This window comes from Leguminivora glycinivorella, chromosome 12 (genome assembly GCF_023078275.1).
Source record: "Leguminivora glycinivorella isolate SPB_JAAS2020 chromosome 12, LegGlyc_1.1, whole genome shotgun sequence".
Lineage (NCBI taxonomy): Eukaryota > Metazoa > Arthropoda > Insecta > Lepidoptera > Tortricidae > Leguminivora > Leguminivora glycinivorella.
This window is the reverse complement of record NC_062982.1, coordinates 13,830,516-13,848,322: the sequence shown is the minus strand read 5'-3', so window position 1 is coordinate 13,848,322 and position 17,807 is coordinate 13,830,516. Positions and strand designations below refer to the sequence as shown.

General features: G+C 37.4%; 1 protein-coding gene across 2 annotated transcripts in view; it reads left to right on the top strand.

Moving 5' to 3' along the window:
* Positions 1 to 17,807, top strand: part of LOC125231687 (ADP-ribosylation factor-like protein 4C) — a 92,156-nt gene that overhangs the window by 69,652 nt on the left and 4,697 nt on the right. For both annotated transcript variants that reach the window (XM_048137210.1, XM_048137209.1), the window contains one exon: positions 11,948 to 12,009. The gene's annotated coding sequence lies outside the window, so the exon portion shown is untranslated. The remainder of the gene's footprint in view (positions 1 to 11,947; positions 12,010 to 17,807) is intronic.

The window sequence follows — 17,807 nt, the reverse complement described above, 5'->3', positions numbered from 1 at the left end:
CCGATTATAGTATACCAAAGAAATATTTATACCTAATCAATTATTGTTATTGCTTCAAAACCATAGACCGACATTATACGAGTTTGGCATCACATAACAGTCTACAAAATAGTTACGAGGCTTGACGTCGATATTCCATATTAAAATTTCATAACGGGCATAAGGCACTTTAGGCACTCTTCTTCCAGCTATGGCTTTAGCGGTATAAATATATCAAGACGGCTTTTGCCATTTTTTGTCCTCGCTTTTATTGTCAAGCGTGCCCGTTTAATTATTGCCGTGATTCGCTAGTCATGCGATGCGACTGACGAAAAAAGTTTGACGTAAGCTGTGCGTTAAGTAACAGTAACATTGGATAACATGGACCTAAAGACCTATTCAAGCTTTGTAAATTGAAGCTATTGTGGCTTCAGTGGCAGTGCATTTCGATCATAATTACACGTGACTGAGCGACGTGCGAGTGTCCAAATTAGATTATACGCAATGAAACCATGCTCAATTAAATCGTATTGGTTTAGGCACGAAAATTGTGTTATATAAGCTCGACATACCTCAAAAATAATGCATTAAACTTCTATAAGTTATAGTTAGTTAGTTTTATTTAGCAGTGTGATATCAACTGCCAAAGATAGGTAGGCGGACTTTTAGACAGGAATTGCAGAGTCTAGAAATTACTGTTCTCATTTGTAAAATCGGTCAACCACTCGGCCGACACACAACCGCTTCTGGTTTAATTGACTACTTTCATCTATAAATTATGCATTGCCTTGAAAGCTAAATGTTATGATTTTACACTTCGACGGGTGGCTAATAAACATGGCTAAACTAGATTTATGTCCTGTTTGGAACTCTCTCTTCTCTGAATCATTAGTTTTATCAATTTTGTAGCGGTGATTTAAAGGCACCAAACAATAAATCCTGTTGAAAACATAACAATAATATGTAGGTGATATTTATTAATGACAGTGAGTACATTTTACACCTAACGCCCATATGAAAGTTAGAGCTTGTAGTTTGAAGCTTCACATGAGGTCTTTCACATGAGGTCTTAGTAGCAATTTACATGAAAAAATGTTATTATAATTACTTATTTCTTCTCTGAACCCTTTTGGAACACGGCACAAGAGCATGCAAGTTTTCTATGGCATTTGTAAAACATATACATATAGCTAGTGTAGTAAGTAAGACAGGTAAACAGACACGACTCCTATTTACTTAGGTATCATAAGCCTCTGAATACCTAACTAATGACGGCGTCAATAGCGCCGCGCGTGAGCATGTCCACACGACCTGAGTTCAACGAACAGAATCACACACTCTTTACTCTGCATAATGACTAATGACGGGACAATCACGCCGCAGATTTTGGGAGTCACGAACCGTGATGACTACCTGGTGATGTTCGCAGTTTGTTTTAATCAAACTACTGAGAGAGCCAAGGTTCATTGTTTCATTTTGGCGTTGGTTTTGTACGCGTGCGAACTCGCATACGATTTTAGTTACATTGCGGACTGTTAAGGTTATAACATAACTCTATACATATATGTAATTGAATTGAATACCGCAATGCAATGAAACCTGCATGTTTGCTTTCGCACCATGTAAATGGGCCTCACAAGCGGTCATCGTCTCATTTAGCATATGTAATAAAAAAGTAGATACCTATTTGATAATGATGATGGTTTGGTTTATCAACTTCTTACCTGGATTACATAACACAAAAGTTTTATTTTGATGATAACTCTTGCGTCACGTGTAGGCAGATCACGTTTTTGCTTACATGTAGAAAGATGAACTTATACAGTATTGGAATCCAATATCACGCGCAGTAACTCAACTCAAGGCCTGTTATTTGTTATATGATCAATATTTAAAATCTCTACATAGCACTTTTCATATGGCTAGTATTGGAACGTAATTAGGAAGTTTTTCGATAATCTTAAAAACCTTAAAAAGTCAGTTTCAGCTTTAAGGAGTTTTTCCTTCAGAAAGTTCCTGCAAAATTCTGTGGGGTCCAAACACGCTAAGTTTTCCTGCCAAATTGTAATTCAAGTGCTCCTATAGGGTAGGATAAGTACGCATTGTCACTGTTAAGTATATGTATGCAAGAAACTTAGCGTGGTCGGGGACTAAAAGTCGTCGAATAAAACAGTAATGAGACATTTACTAATATGGCACGAAAAACAGTCAATGCGCATTTGCAAATAAGGCCAGGTTGGAATATCCACGCAACTATTAGTTCCCACGCGTTATTACTGCATTATCATACAATCGGCGATTATACAATCCTTATTTAAACGAGACAAAACACTTACTTCCTGAACCGTGGCTTGTAAAGTAAATATTTGTTGACCAGCTGGTCATGTGTGCGTGTGGATTGAGTGAGCACCTTCCGAATAACTTTTCTCATACAAATGTATCATGTAGGATGACCACACTATGTCTCAATATGACAATGGCAAGGCGGGGAAAATCAGGAGCCGACATAGTGTGGTCACCCTACAATCTACATGATACATTTGTATGAGAAAAGTTATGTCTGAATATCTTTAAAACCAGACAACGAATATAAAATATTAGATGGTGGATATTTAGTAAAAAAATTTACTAAATGTTGAAGTACTTTCGAGTGTCTGTGGTGCTACAAATCTTAAGATATTTACATTTTTAATTTTCTCAAAACGTGTGGACTGAGTGAGCACTTACAAAAATTTATTATAAAAAAACCTGACACGTTAGTGGTTCGTTTTGTATTTTACAAATTCCCATTTCACTTTTACTAAACTATACACATATAATAGCGGTCTAAATCTTATGTTTTTCATCAAAATTCGGCTTTTCAAAAGTGTGAGGATTGAGTGAGCATAAGAAACTATTTGTAAAAAATTAAATACGTCACTAGGTGATCTAAAATTTATAGAGGTAAGTTGGCATATTTTTTACTAAATGTTAGTATATAAATATTATATGTTAAATGAATACATTCACTGTTTTCGTTGGTAGTTTGTGAGAACTGAGTGAGCACATGTTAATGACTGTATCTTTTGATTTATCTTTTTACAAACTCAGAGATTCGTTTTACAATTGTTTTAGAACTTTTACTAAATGATCAGCATATTTTTTTTTATTTTCGGAAGGTGCTCACTCAATCCACACGCACACGCTGGTCATTGCCCGCGGCTTCGCTTATAATGCATAATTGTTACCATAGCTGGGCATTAACTCGTTAATCCGTTAATCGTTAATTAACGAAGTTAACATTTCGATTAACGGATTAACTTTTAAGTTAACTTTAAAACATGTTAACGGATTCGTTAACTTCCGTTAAATTTCAACGGGTCCGTTAATCGTTAATCCAGCACCCCAAGCGGCTCGCTGCGCCGCGAAAACCACGTTCTTACTGCTACTGTAAAAGCCCGTAATAGTACGGCAAAACCTAGAATTTATCGGTAAAAGCAGATCCGTCGGTTATAAACAGTCTAAAGACCAATTGGCGACTTTGGATCACTTATTTGAGATCTTCTAAATCTTATTAGGCGTGCTAGATCGATCAGTAACCTGGGAATAGGGTGCAATCATCAGGCATGACAGACAAATCGCGCAACCGACGCATCGAGTTAGAGTCCGGCGCGGGCCTTAGATTACTCTACTAAGTTATCGTGTCCCACAGCATCGAGTTCTGAAGATCTCAAATCTCAATCTGAAGAACCGACGCATCACGATCGCGACCGCATGAATGACCCAATAATTACCAATCCGAAGTAAAACCTAGGATTTAGCCAACCAACGGCAGTAGGTAAAAGCCCGAAGAGACCGTAATTATTACATTTCGGTTTTTTTTTTACCGATTGGCGTCACAGGTTTTAATGGTTTTTGGTGGATACTTAGTAAATACAAATACATAATACTTACCTACAGTGAAGTCCTATTTTTATGACGTGTGTGTGTATTATCGATTAACTTTAACTTCCGTTAAATCTACCGAAATGTATCGCTTTAACGATTAACGAAGTTAACTTTTTAAGTAACGGATTAACGATTATCGAAGTTAACTATTTGATTAACGGTGCCCAGCTATGATTGTTACTTACTCAAGCAAAGGGAGACTTAATAAATAGGATGTTAGATTAAATTGAAATTTATTTTAATAAAAGAATTCCAGTTTTTTTTTATTAGTTTCAGTACAAATAAGAATCCAATCCAAGACATATCTTCTTAGAGGGAATGGTCAAGTTTGGCGAAATAGACACATTTGCTATGTTGGAAAATAATCAGCTACTAAGCAAACTAACTATTTCGCAGCAGCGGCTGGTCCATACAAGCCGATTCCCACCGGCTTGCCTAAAATTGATTACTAGTAAACTGCCTAATGTTAAGGTAGGTTTCTTTTTGCTCAGTGTTGCCTAGCTGAGATTTTCACCAGCCGCCACTGCTATTTCGTCTTAGTGATCCACAGTGAATTTTGGCCTCCGAAACGAGAGCTCCCGATGAGCTAGACTAGGAAGATTAATTACCTGATACCTACGACAAAATATAGGTAACGAAACGATCTAACAATTGTTGTAAATCCTGACCAGTAATAGTTATTTGTTATACAAGGGGGCAAAGTTGTATTTTAACGCCGAGTGTGGAATTGAGAAACGAGCAAGTGAAAGGATTCTATAGTTGAACCACGAGCGAAGCGAGTGGTTCGAGAATAGAATCCTGAACTTGCGAGTTTTTTAACACACGAAAAGTAAAATACATTTGCACCCGAGTGTAACACAAAACTTTTCCCCTCACTATAGCGAGGAAACTACAACGCAAAAAATGCGTTTATCACTGCTTCCAGTAGTTCCACAGGTGGTAAATCATCTTTATTACTAGATTCACCTACTTTTATCAATTTTAAAGCAGTTAATTTGACTTTATTCAAGGTCAAATTACTTTACCCACTAGTGGATAAAATACGTTTTTACCCGCTGGTATTAAAGGACAAAACATGTGTTTCCGAGCTAGTGAGGGGAAAAATATATGACTATTTTATTATTTATTTATTATACTCAAGAATTACAAAACATAACTTAAATACAATGCTCCACAAAACTACAATTAGTTTGACTGTGGAGTCGTTTCAGTTTCTTTTATACAGGGTGGCTAGCCGAATGGCACAATCGCTCACGAAACGCTCACGAAACGAAGCGCTAGTAGATATCTATCTCTATCGCGCTTGCGTATTGGCGCGACAGAGCCAGCGGCGTATCGCTTTCGTTTGGCGTCGGAGAAATGCCATTCGGCTACGGGGCCAGTTTTCTTATTAAATAGTTAAATATACAAATTATTATAATATATAACTTCTAAATGTGTCAAGAGGGCGCTGTTGTTCTGATGTATGGAGTGACGGTTCGGTATAAGAATTAATTTATTTACATAATTATGAAGAATGTACGTTTTAATGAAATCCGCAACAAACATGGCGCGTAGTCATATATTTCTGGTCAGGCTTTGTTCAAAAGACATTTCTCAATAAGTAGGTATAAAATCTTGTTGACGATTATCTGAACATGTAGGTATAAGAAAGAATGTTGCTTATGCCATAGCTAATATAAATATCCATTCAATTATATGTATTGCTCAATAAATAAATAAATAAATAAATATTATAAATAGGACATTCTTACACAGATTGACTGAGGCCCACGGTAAGCTCAAGAAGGCTTGTGTTGTGGGTACTCATACAACGATATATATATAATATATAAATACTTATATGTATACATAGAAAACATCCATGACTCAGGAACAAATATCTGTGCTCATCACACAAATAAATGCCCTTACCGGGATTCGAACCCGGGACCGCGGCGTAGCAGGCAGGTTCACTACCGACTGCGCCAGACCGGTCGTCAATGCGATATCAGATATAATATTTATTCAGACGAGCAGTCTAGCTGCCGGCGCACTTCAATCAACCCTTTGCGTCTAGGCTTTAAATTTCATTGCAAAAACGGATTAAAAGCGGAGAATGTTTGAGGAAACGAGAGCAAAGGATGGAGTATAAATAAATAACCAACGCGGAGGTAAGTGAAAAACTGTTTGAAAAAGGTACCTTTTTTATGAAAATTTTACAGCAAGTCTCGGTTACTTCCTAATATGTGTTTTATCTCTTTCTTCCAAATATTGAAATAAAATGAAAGGGTAATTAAATTAAAGACAAATTTAGGTATCAGCAGAATACGTAATTGAGGCTTGTAGCCCTGCTTTAACGAAGTTACTATGCATAGGCATCACGCATATCAGTCTGACGAGCCCATAACTTGTCTAAACATAATGACATCATCATCAGAGCTTATTTGTTAAAAATGTGTGGTTCTTAAGCAAAAGGTACCATATTGTCGCTTAAGCATAAGGACGCTCTATCAGCAGCCTTACCACGATCTTTTTAAAAACGATTCAAACGCAGAGCAGTTCAGTTTAGGTGCCTAAACTGAGCGTCTCAATTTGCTACCATGACCTCCAATGTTCAGAGTCGAAACTGAACCGCGTACAAGTGAATGAAAGACCGATATTGTCTCTGGTTCGCAACTGAATCGTTTTGACAAGAAAAGGATGACGCTATAGGAATCGTATAAATCTATCTCGTTTTCCCCTTGTGACGTTTGATCGTTCGAAAACCAGGAACGATTACTAATTTTTAATTTTATTTTATTCTTAAAACTGGAAAAAGAAACATTTAAAATATTTCAATGTAAAATTCACAATAATTACAATGATTTTGTGTAAAATATCGTGTCTTTTTGAACAAAACTATAAATAAATGATAAAAATATATATAATGACATTAATGACAGTTCGTTAAAGCTTATGTTTAGAACGCGATGTTCTAAACAAGGTAATTAATAATAAAGTTTTTATTTATGTATTTGAAGTGCTGTGCTCGGCTATAGAACTCGCAGTGTTTGGATGATATTTTAACAAATACGTAAGTCATTAGTATTTGTAGGTAGCTCACTCGTGTCTAAATTTAATGTATATCCGCTAAGTTATGCTAGACCTAGTTGATTCCTTAGCCATCCTAGTTCTAGGCATAAGTAGTTTGTCGCAAGTGTTAACATGACTCTTGGCATATCGACTAAAAAAGGATCAGACTTTTTCTCGCTCTTTTTGATTTGCGTTTTTGCGAAAGTTGCGATATCATAGGGTACTCTAAAAATGTAAAAACGTGTAGTTAGTTGGAATAGTTGGTCCGTAAATATTACTAAACAAAATCATAAAACTTTATATTTTATTATCGAATCGGTAAGGATCGAAAAACCAAAATAATAAATTAATCAGGTGATAAAACTAGCTTTAGTTATATTTTCCATCTCCTACTCCTTATAAAAAACACAAAACTATTTAGTATCGCTAGTGTTACAACAAAGCGATTCAGAATAATGCGGTAAGTGAGTAACTTTTTATGAATCGCTAAATTTGACATTCCTGCGATTCAGTTTAGGCTCAAGTGGCATGTCATGGTACGAAATACACTTGAGATGAGTGAATGAAACGGCTGGGACGCTTATCGCTCGCTCGGTCGAAATTTGATCGCAATAACAATGTCGTGGTAGGAAATAGCGACGCAGTTCAGTTTAGGTCCTAAACTGAATCGCGTTAAGAGATCATGGTAAGGCCCCAGGTAACTCCTCCAAAGGTACGAACAAATTTTATTGTTAAGCTAAGCGACAATGTGGTACCTTTTACTCAAGAACGTCACAAATGACTCTGGATAAGCATACAATCGCACGTGCGGGTAATTGCACCGCCGCAGCGCTTTTTGCGCGCATTCTCCTGCTCGCTGAAAACGAAATGGAATCCGTTGCCGGCCATCTGCTTATTAACTTCTACGGGCCAGCTTTCTTTACTCTTTTTAGACTTTGTTGAAGTGTTTTGTATATAAGTGTTCACAAATTAGTCACGGATAGTTTTACGGTTGACAGTACTCCGCTCCTGGAGTTTATTTATGTATGAAACATCATAGGTTTTGTTATGTTTTTTTGGAGAAAACTAGGAAACAAAGCTACGTTAAAACACCCTGTGAATAAAGATAATTAAATGAGACCTCTTTAGACACTGTTAACGTGACACGGGAAACAGTGTTAAACATCTTGACAGGTAATTACATTATAAGGGATGTTTATTTAGAAAATAAATTATAATATTTTATTTGTTCGGTAAATGAAAATAAAAAAAATGATATGAAATTTTTGTTTTAATTTCTAGTGAAAGTTAATTGTTTTGATGTTACTTAACGTCCCTTAAAATATCCGTGACTAATACACCTTATATACATTTTAAGGATTACATTATTTTATTTGTAAATGTATTTATACATGTATGCTATAGGTACTCGTAGGTATGCAAGCATTTACAACACCGTTGCGAACGATTGTTTATTATTGATCGTCACTTGTTGATTTTAGATGTAAGGTGTTAACGTTTTGGTTGCCGTGTGCTACTGGGACACTTAACGGTCTCCTCCATAGACATGTTTAGGTAGATCACCTAAACGTACATCCTCTTCTTCGACTTTGAAATATAATCCCGGGACATATTTTAGGTTCCTGAGTAAATACTTGGTGTATAGATTTGAAATCTTTAATAAAACTTTTTACAGAAATCGTAACTATAAGGAACTTCGCTCAAAAAATGGCACATTAGAATAGGGTTGGACTAAGCTAAGACACATGGCATTTACAAAACAAATCACAATGTGCACAAATCAAATTATCTTAAAGCGAGCCGGACTCGACTGCCGGAGTCGCCTGAGTTCAAACAGGTCAGATAGGGGGTCATGCGCGGATCCAGGGGGGGGTCATGGGGGTCGTTACCCCCCCCCCCTGGAGCCTAGGTTGGCCATACAAATAGACCACGTGATCCCCCTCTGGGGCTTGGGCCCCCCTGGTCACGAAGCTGGATCCGCGCTTGTAGGGGGACAAGAACCCTAGATGTAGCCCTTTAAGAAATTGCATTTCAGGAAATGAAATCGGCCTATGCCTTGTGACCCGGGTGGCCGAATGCTTATAGGCACCTATTATGACCCATGCATAATCTATTTACAGATGTCTATGACCTCTACAAGATTCGTTATGTACTTGTATTTACCCGTTGTAAAAGTCATTGTTGGCTCGTGACGAGATTTCTCCCAGCTCTTCGGCACGTTTCGAATGAACATAATCAGTATAATTACATGTCTAACTTCCTCCGCCGTTTAGCCGAACAGCATCTAATTAATTACATTAATTTTAGGATCAGCCAAGTGCTTTGCGTAATTACACGATGTTTGACGCGAATGTAAATGACTGGAATTAGGGCTTAAACTGGGCTCTACAACTTAGGTTGGTATTTTTTTTTATTTAATTACTACCTACATATTTGGTAAATATACAATTTCGTGTCAACACACTATTATTCTATACATATAGAGGATACTTATACTCCGATATGATACGATACCCCGTATGATGAAGACTTTCACCACCCCCTTTCTCCCCGTGGATGTCGTAGAAGTCGAGTGTCTGGCACTGCTATAGGTATAATAATATTTCACAATTTCGTTAATTTTCTACCCTTTAATTACTAAAAGTGGCATTGGAACTTAAGCATTTTAATGTACACTGCCTACTCCTTTTGGGTATACAGGCGTGAGTTTATATTACTTGTATGTATATTATAAAGTAACCAAATTAAAATTTATTTATTTTATTATCTATTCAGCTATGTAGAGTTTGTACCAAAAACTACAGTTTATTCGAAAATATATTTGGACAGCGGTCCTTTTTAGCCATCACCGTTATTAAAATCCGTGTCATGTTGTCATGTCAACAAAACACGCTTTAGAGGAGAAACTTGTTAAAATAAGCTCTGTTTTTACGCAAAAATCTTTAAACATTTATTAAGGTCGCGCGAAGCTAGAGGTTTCTGAGAAAATCGACAAGTTGACAACGTTTCCAGTGATCACTAGTTGATTTTTCATGGAAATTATAGCTGCCATTTGCCGCTCACTCCAGGAGAGCCTTTCCCTATAGAAAGTGTTATTAAATAATAGATGATTAAATTTAAAGCGAGATGTTCGTCAGGCTTTGTTACATTTAGTATCGCTTTTATTGCCGCGAGCGTGCCGCGAGCCAATAAGTATTTATTTTGATATCAAATAGATACCTTCAATGGAAAGTCTATAATTCTTGGGAACGTAGATCTCAGCGTTATATTATAATTAACGAGTTATTGTTGATATACAAGAAAATTCCACCAAAAAGATTTTCATGTAAAAGCTGCCAAAAGACCCAATAAACTTTTAATTCTAAGTGAGTCAAAAGATGTAGCTTGCTCGATTCTTAGATAAGTATGAATGCATAATGATGCATGTAAAGAAACTTTTAAACATACAAGCTAACTAGCAACAGTATAATACGCTATGTAAGGCTTATAAACGGCATATGAAGGGAATTCTTAGCCAACATAAAAGTCTCCATATCACCGCCTTGACACATCGCGTCAGTCTACCTTCTCATTAGGCGCGATGCACAAGGATAAGGATATTGCCTTTCGCCAACGCCCATATTGTAAGAAACACTATTACTCCGCTACTTACATTACATACGCTGGCCTATTCAGATCTTCAATATGAAGGAAATTGTCTAAGCATCCGGTCAACGTTGACTTCCATCAGCCTGGTTTTTGAGCTTAATATTTAACTTCAGACCATTAATTTCATTTTTAATAGGATTTGCTTCCAATTCCTTAGCATTTATTTTTTACGCTGAGAATTGATATCGTTTCTATATTCGCCATATTTTTATAAATGCACATTCCAGAACTCTTCTGAAACTTGATTTGATCTCTATCGTTAATAATTCAGCTCTATCAAGATCAAAACTCGTAATGGAAACTCTACCGGGATTTCAGTTTCCATATTGTTTAATAAACGCTGCTGTATATCGTGAGTGACGAGAGTTGTTATTACATCTTACTCAGCATCTTAAACAAGTCAAATACATACCTACGGGGTATATACATATACCACTAGATTATCCCTAAGAAAACCGAAAATCTAAATATTTTTAAGGTAAGGAGAACAACTCAACTCGAGAAAGTCTTGTATACTAATGCCTAAAATTCCCGAACAGGACCGAATTCATTAGAAATATTGATACTTAGAAATTGGGAAGCTCCCTTTTCCATTGAAATATATTGCTAGCATGTCTGGGTCTGGGCCCTCCGGCCTGGCCTGACAAAATCCGGCCCTGATCCCGGACAAAGCAAATTATGTTTAATCTAAAAACGTAATTCCTGCGCTAAGTAAGGAATGAGAATACAATACGGTCTGACGGGGCGAATAATGGTTCGCAATCCGCTCTCTGTCGGATCTCATTCGCCGGTGGTTCCCCAACTTAATGAGCTCCCGTAAAGCCGGTTGGCTTATGCGCTGTGTACGATAAAAATTTAATTATATTACTGAAGCTATGCTATTATGTGTTTACTGACTAGTTTTTAGTTTTAATAAGGAGGATTCAATTACTTGATATTAGCAGCTACAGTACACCTGCTTATTGCTCCTATCAGGCCAATTACAATGTGCATGCCTGCGATACTGCAACTAAACGCTTTGTCTCTCTATCACTCTTCCATACTAGTGCAACAGCGACAAATGCGTTTCATTCACTAATGGAGCGTCAACTATTGGCACATTGGCTACGCACTCTGACATCAAACCAATATTTGAATTATATTTTAATAATATCAGTTAGCTGTTATTCTTTCTTTCATTTCACTTACTGATTTACATAATGATTCCATTATTATTCAAATAAACATGTAGGTGTCAGGTGCCCGTTCGAATTTGATGTTATTTATAGACTCCACTTAAAATCCATCACTCTTATCTCAAAGATATGTATATAAACTAAAGTATTTTATTCTGTTTCAGGTATATTGAAGACTGAAGTTCCCCTGGCCTTACATTTACACGCGGTTTATTTTTGTCACTCGGTAAGTAAAATTGCATGATTTATTTTACTTTACTGATATGTACAGACACTTCGATTTACCAATTATTTGCTGAAAAATCCACTCCACTCCTTTAGGTACACACGCACCTTATTGCGTTTTCACATTATCCGATCCGATATCGGAAGTAGTAAGGAGTTCAAAGGAAAAAATCAAAGATGGCGGCGTAAATATATGGGATATCGGTCCGACATCCGACATCGGATCGGATAATGTGAAAACGCACTAACGCAATGTACGCACACCTTACTTCGAGCAAATTCGCTCGAAATTGTGTATTTTCCCGGTCATAACTTTTCTCCAGAACTCACAAGTCAACTTAAATATTAACAGAGTTCTGGCAGTATTAATATTAACCTATTGAGAAGGTGTAATAGTTGCGTTGCGTGTATGTAATAGCGTGGCCGTTAGGCAGGTATTACACCACCGAGAACAAGTTAATGCCAGATTCATGCCCAATGATTCTTACAGTTATTGTATAGTTACAGCCAAGTTTAGTGCTAAAAGGCTTTAAATATTTAAGCAATATTATGCTCAATGTCAAAACTTTTATCTTTTATAGCTTAGGTAATACTTTTGATACCTATAATTCAATTAATTCATTTAGTAAGACCGAACGTAACAATGGCAATTTTATTGTTTTAAATCGCGTCATTGTAGTATTATTATGCATAGAAATGGTATAAAGTACAAATTGTAACAGCAGGCCTATGATGCTTGCAATTTTATCATTATCTACGTGGATAAAGCATCCGTCACGTTCTGGCAAGTATGTCAGTGACAGTTGTATTAACCACGTTGATAAGTGATAAAATTGCAAGCATAATATCCCGCCTGTATTACTCGTACTACTCGTATACTTTTTCGAAAGTATACTATCAACTTTAACCACATATAGAGTTTACTCACAGTACACTGCACTACTAAAGTCCGTCTGTTAGTTTATTCGAGTTAGCACTCATAAATAGATCTCGCTGTCGATCCGTTATGCACACGGCGTAGCGACGGCACAGAAACGATGAGGTAACGGGAATCCCGCTACGAAAACCGCTCGCTTCTATCCAATCTATAAATTCACTCTGAACTGTGATCCGTTGCTTAAATGCTTTTCATGTTGTGATGATCGGTCTAGCCTAGAGGATAGTGAAGCCAGCGAAACCGATGGTCCGGGTTGAATCCCGGTATGGGCTAAATTGGGTCCTGACTGTCCTGAGTCATGGTTATTTTCTATGCACAATAAACCTACATGAGACACTGAAAAAATGGCTACAAACTTCAAACGTAGGTTGCTGGGCTGGGGTTATCTTTCAATGTAAAAACAAAAGTTTCATTTCAACTTCTCTCGAAGCCGCAGACTCGCAGAGCGTTGAAAGCATCAACAGCACAAAGTTTGCCTGGCGCGCGGCACCTGACATGACAAATACTTTCTCTATATGTATTAGGTATTACCTCCGTGACTGTGTATATTTAGAAATGGCAGAACTCGAAATCCCAAAAAGTTAACATATCGGCTTTTTGATAAATCGAACATAGGCCAACTAATTGGAAAATGATTAGACTGTTATCATGCTGAATGCGAATCCACACGTTACGTTAGACTGTTAGACGGTACGAGATCTCGCATCGCTCGTATGCAAGTTTCATTACAATGCGGCATTTGATTGGCAGACTGAATTGGATTTATCCTCAATAAACCACAAAGTATTAAAAACATAATTATGCGAGATCGCGCGCTATCTATATGACCCACGGTGTGTGGGCAAATCAGCTGAGAGACATGTGTGTATTGTGTGTATATTTGATTCAATTTGAAGCTGAATATCGCCCTAGATAGAGACATATAATGTAAACAATCACTTGTTAGAAAAGGTTCAAAGTCCGACCGACAGCTACTTGACAATTCGATTACTGGGTCAGTCCACTAGACGCTCATGTTTTGGTCTCGTGTCAGCGACACCCGCTGCATACGGATTGCTGCATTCCGGCCACTTGGCTATAACTTGACTTTATAGCAAAACCTAACTGTATATTTCATTTGAAATAATACAGTATTGTGATGTGTTCGCTTTTGTTTTACTACGAGAAGTACGCTACGTTACGCAGGTACGGATTTTTAAGATGCACCTATACACCCTCTATGGAAACGACGAAACAAAAAATAATTTTAAAAATATGGTGAAAGTATAAAGATTGCACTTTAAATATTTTTCTACGGAATTTGACTTAAAAGTAAAAGGAAGAAATATAAAGATACATTAATAAACTCCTTTTTTGCATGGATAACGGCAAGTTTGTAGCAGTACATTTAAATAAACTTTCTCTTAATATTTTGCTGCTCCAGGTTAAGTGTGTTTTTATTAGGCACTAAACGAAACTGTCTCGATAAAAACAACTTTTCGTCGTTCACGAGATAATTTCTTAAGGACATTACGTTAATTGCCTACTTGGATCTCATTATTGAGCACTAAAGCTCCATTAATAAGTAAACGAGTACATTACCTACGTTTATTACGAGTTTGACCAAAAAGCAGGTTTAGTAAAAAATCGTACATGAGCACTAATTGACATAACATAATATTCTGAGCTCAACTTAATAGCCCTATCAGAAAAACATAAATGTGTATTAGGTATAGACGTCAAAACCTTCGCAAAAATCGTCAAGTTTCATTGACAGTTTTATTGCAAGTATTTCAACCCTTACGACTATGTATCGAGTTACAAGTTATTACATACGCATTTTAATTCGAAAATATGAAGAATCGATTTTCTCTTATCTCACTACGCATCCAATTCCACCAATTGTTCAGCGTTTGAATTTCCCACAATAACTCTTGATAAAAGATCACGTTTAGCGAATACACGCTAACTTTCTGTTCCGGTTGGTTTTAGTGGTTTTGCTATCCATCTGAACCTCTACCACGATTATACTCAAATACGCTACTCGATATCGTCACGGAAAATGATACCTATCTAAATATATAAAAGAAGAAACTGACTGACTGACATATCAACGAACAGCCGAAACTGGTGCTCCTAGAGACTCCAAATTTGGCACGTAAGTAGGTTCCTTATAAGGTGTAGGATTTTTCAAAATTCACATCCTAAGGGGGTGAAATGGTGGTTCAAAATTCAATGTTTTATTAAGATTACTTTTAGTACGCGGGCGAAGGCGCGGGAAAAAGCTAGTGGAAAAACTAGGTAGGTATGTAGCCAAATGCACAAACATTTTCGTTTTTTCTTACTAGCAATTTCTATCACTCTTCCATATTGGCGCAACGGAGCCAGACTGCGTTTCCATCGGCGTCTAGCGTCAACGATTGTCATTTGGGCCAGGCCAGCTGAACAGCGCCCACAAAACACCCACTTACGAACCAAAAATGACATACATTTCCCGTGACGTTTGTTTACACTATCGAGTAACGTTCTAAAACTTCAAAAACTCATCGTAGCGGCTCTGAGGTAGCACGGAGTTATGTCGAGGCGTGGCTCAGATGGAGAAAGTAAAGGGCCACCAACCACCATTGCATCTGTGCTTTCTCTCGGCTCTTTTGACCCTACACAGCTGTGAGCTGTGAATCGACTTGTCATGACATTGCTTATTACTCTTACCACTTATAGTAATCTATCCACTTCAAGTTCCATTTGCTAATTTCCTTTAATATATACAGGTTTTTTTTTTTATTACTAAACATGCTTCCAGTTTTCGTGGTAAACTCAGATACTGGATTATATGCGAGAATACGCTCTCGTATCTTGGGAAATGCTATTGATACCTGTAATATTATGTTATGATGAATTGGACGTCAACCGCGTCAAAGGAATATAATAGAACACTTCCCCCTTGCTACTTCTGCTCTTACAATACATATACCGATGTACGAATATGTTATAAAAATGCTGTAGCGGGTTGTAGCGATCTGTTCTGCCCCTCTAGCACAACTTGCCTTGTCGCGCGCGAGTCCATACTTGAAGTCGCGCTTGATTTATGGACTCGCGCGCGACAAGGCAAGTTATGCTAAAGGGTCTGTGATAAGTAGGTACATGTAAAGTCGAGAAAATTGATTCTTTAGCAGTTTAAATTTCACCTAACATCTTAGTAAAAAGTATTTACCCGCGTGTGTATCCCAATACAAAATGCTCTTGAAATTCACGACGAATAAATACTGACCATGCACGTTAATGTGCTTATTGTTATTGCAAGCCGTACATTATACATCTATGACCGACTGACCGTAGACAACCTTTGTTAATGTTAAGTCGGTCGAATAAAAACAAAAGTTGCTATACTAGTTATTCGAGATAGACAGGTCGAAGGCGCGGCCAGTTCGGGTGACCGCCGCGGGTCCCGCTTGCAAATTTGACCTCGAATTTAAATAAAAAACGAAACTTTCGTTGCCCTGAAACAGCTTTATTTTTTTAGTGGTGACGTTGTCTTCTAGCCATACAAAGTACTTAGTAACACGCAATGTTTTGGTAACAAAATTAACTGATTCAAACATTACACAATAATCACACACAAAATTACACTCAAAAGTAATGAAATCGGAATAATGAAATGGGGAATAACTAATTATATCTCCAAATGAAGTGACTCATATAATTTCGATCGAAGTTCACTTCAAGAAATTCGTTTGATCATCAAGTAAAAACAGTAGATGTAATTTTTACGTGAAAGTCACTGCAGATAGGGTAGTTTTTAAAAACGATATAATTAATTACATACCTAGTTTATTATCCCGATGTATTTATACGAGACATACGAGTACATAGTGCTGACCAAAATTGATTTTTTTTAAATCAACCAAACCCGGTAAGTAAATGTATTATGACCATGTTTGGCTTTATAGTAACTAGTTTACTGAGATTGAGAGACGCTATGGCGATAAATTACTTTAATAGCGCTTTAAACTGTTTTGTAAAATTGTTTCAACGTGTCATTTAAAATAAAAAATAGGGTCGACGTTTCGTATTCGTCGGTGATGTAAACTAAATTAAAATGCAATGGGCAACCAGATACGTATCCGTGGGATAGGGCCATAGTTCAATTCGCTCCTCGGGTTGCGCAACAAATACCTGCGGCGCGCACAATCGAACATCGAAGGCTTGTGCAACGTAATTTAATAGCAACCATAATGCACAGATTATACCTACGTGACCAATACATACTTACTAAGCTAACCACATTACTCACTACGATAGATTCAATCCATAGCTTAATGTTAAAACTAGCTAGATATGTTTCGTAATCTGCAGCAGCGAATTAACAAGAAATTAAGAGACATGCATAAATCATCTTAAAAGGCCGCCCTCCTTATTAGAATCGTTTAGACCATTGCGTGTGTACAAGCAACTTACATTCATTACAAGAAGATCCTTTGCGTACCAAGTGAATCATTTAGCCCGTTTAAGGTCTTGCATTCTGGCCAAAACGGCGGTTTCGATTTCAAATAACGACTCCGACGCACGACGTTGCGAATCTTGACGGTGACTTGAGGCCAATGGCCCGATTCGGGACATCGAATATCCAAGTACGGTGCAGCGGCTGGAATTGAAATTGCGGTGGCTCTCGCGAAACATTTGTCAACAAACTTATCGTGGAATCAGGTTCCGCTGTCCCTTTCGCGCGCGTTGCGTTGGTGAAAGACGACCTCAGTTAAGTCTCCGCGCGGATGATTGTAAAGAGTCTGGCCCGTGCCTCGCAGCGGGCAAAAAGTCGTCGACCCGGCTGTCTGCCGCGAATGATAATTATTAAAGGGCGCGATGCCGATGGCGTCTCGTCT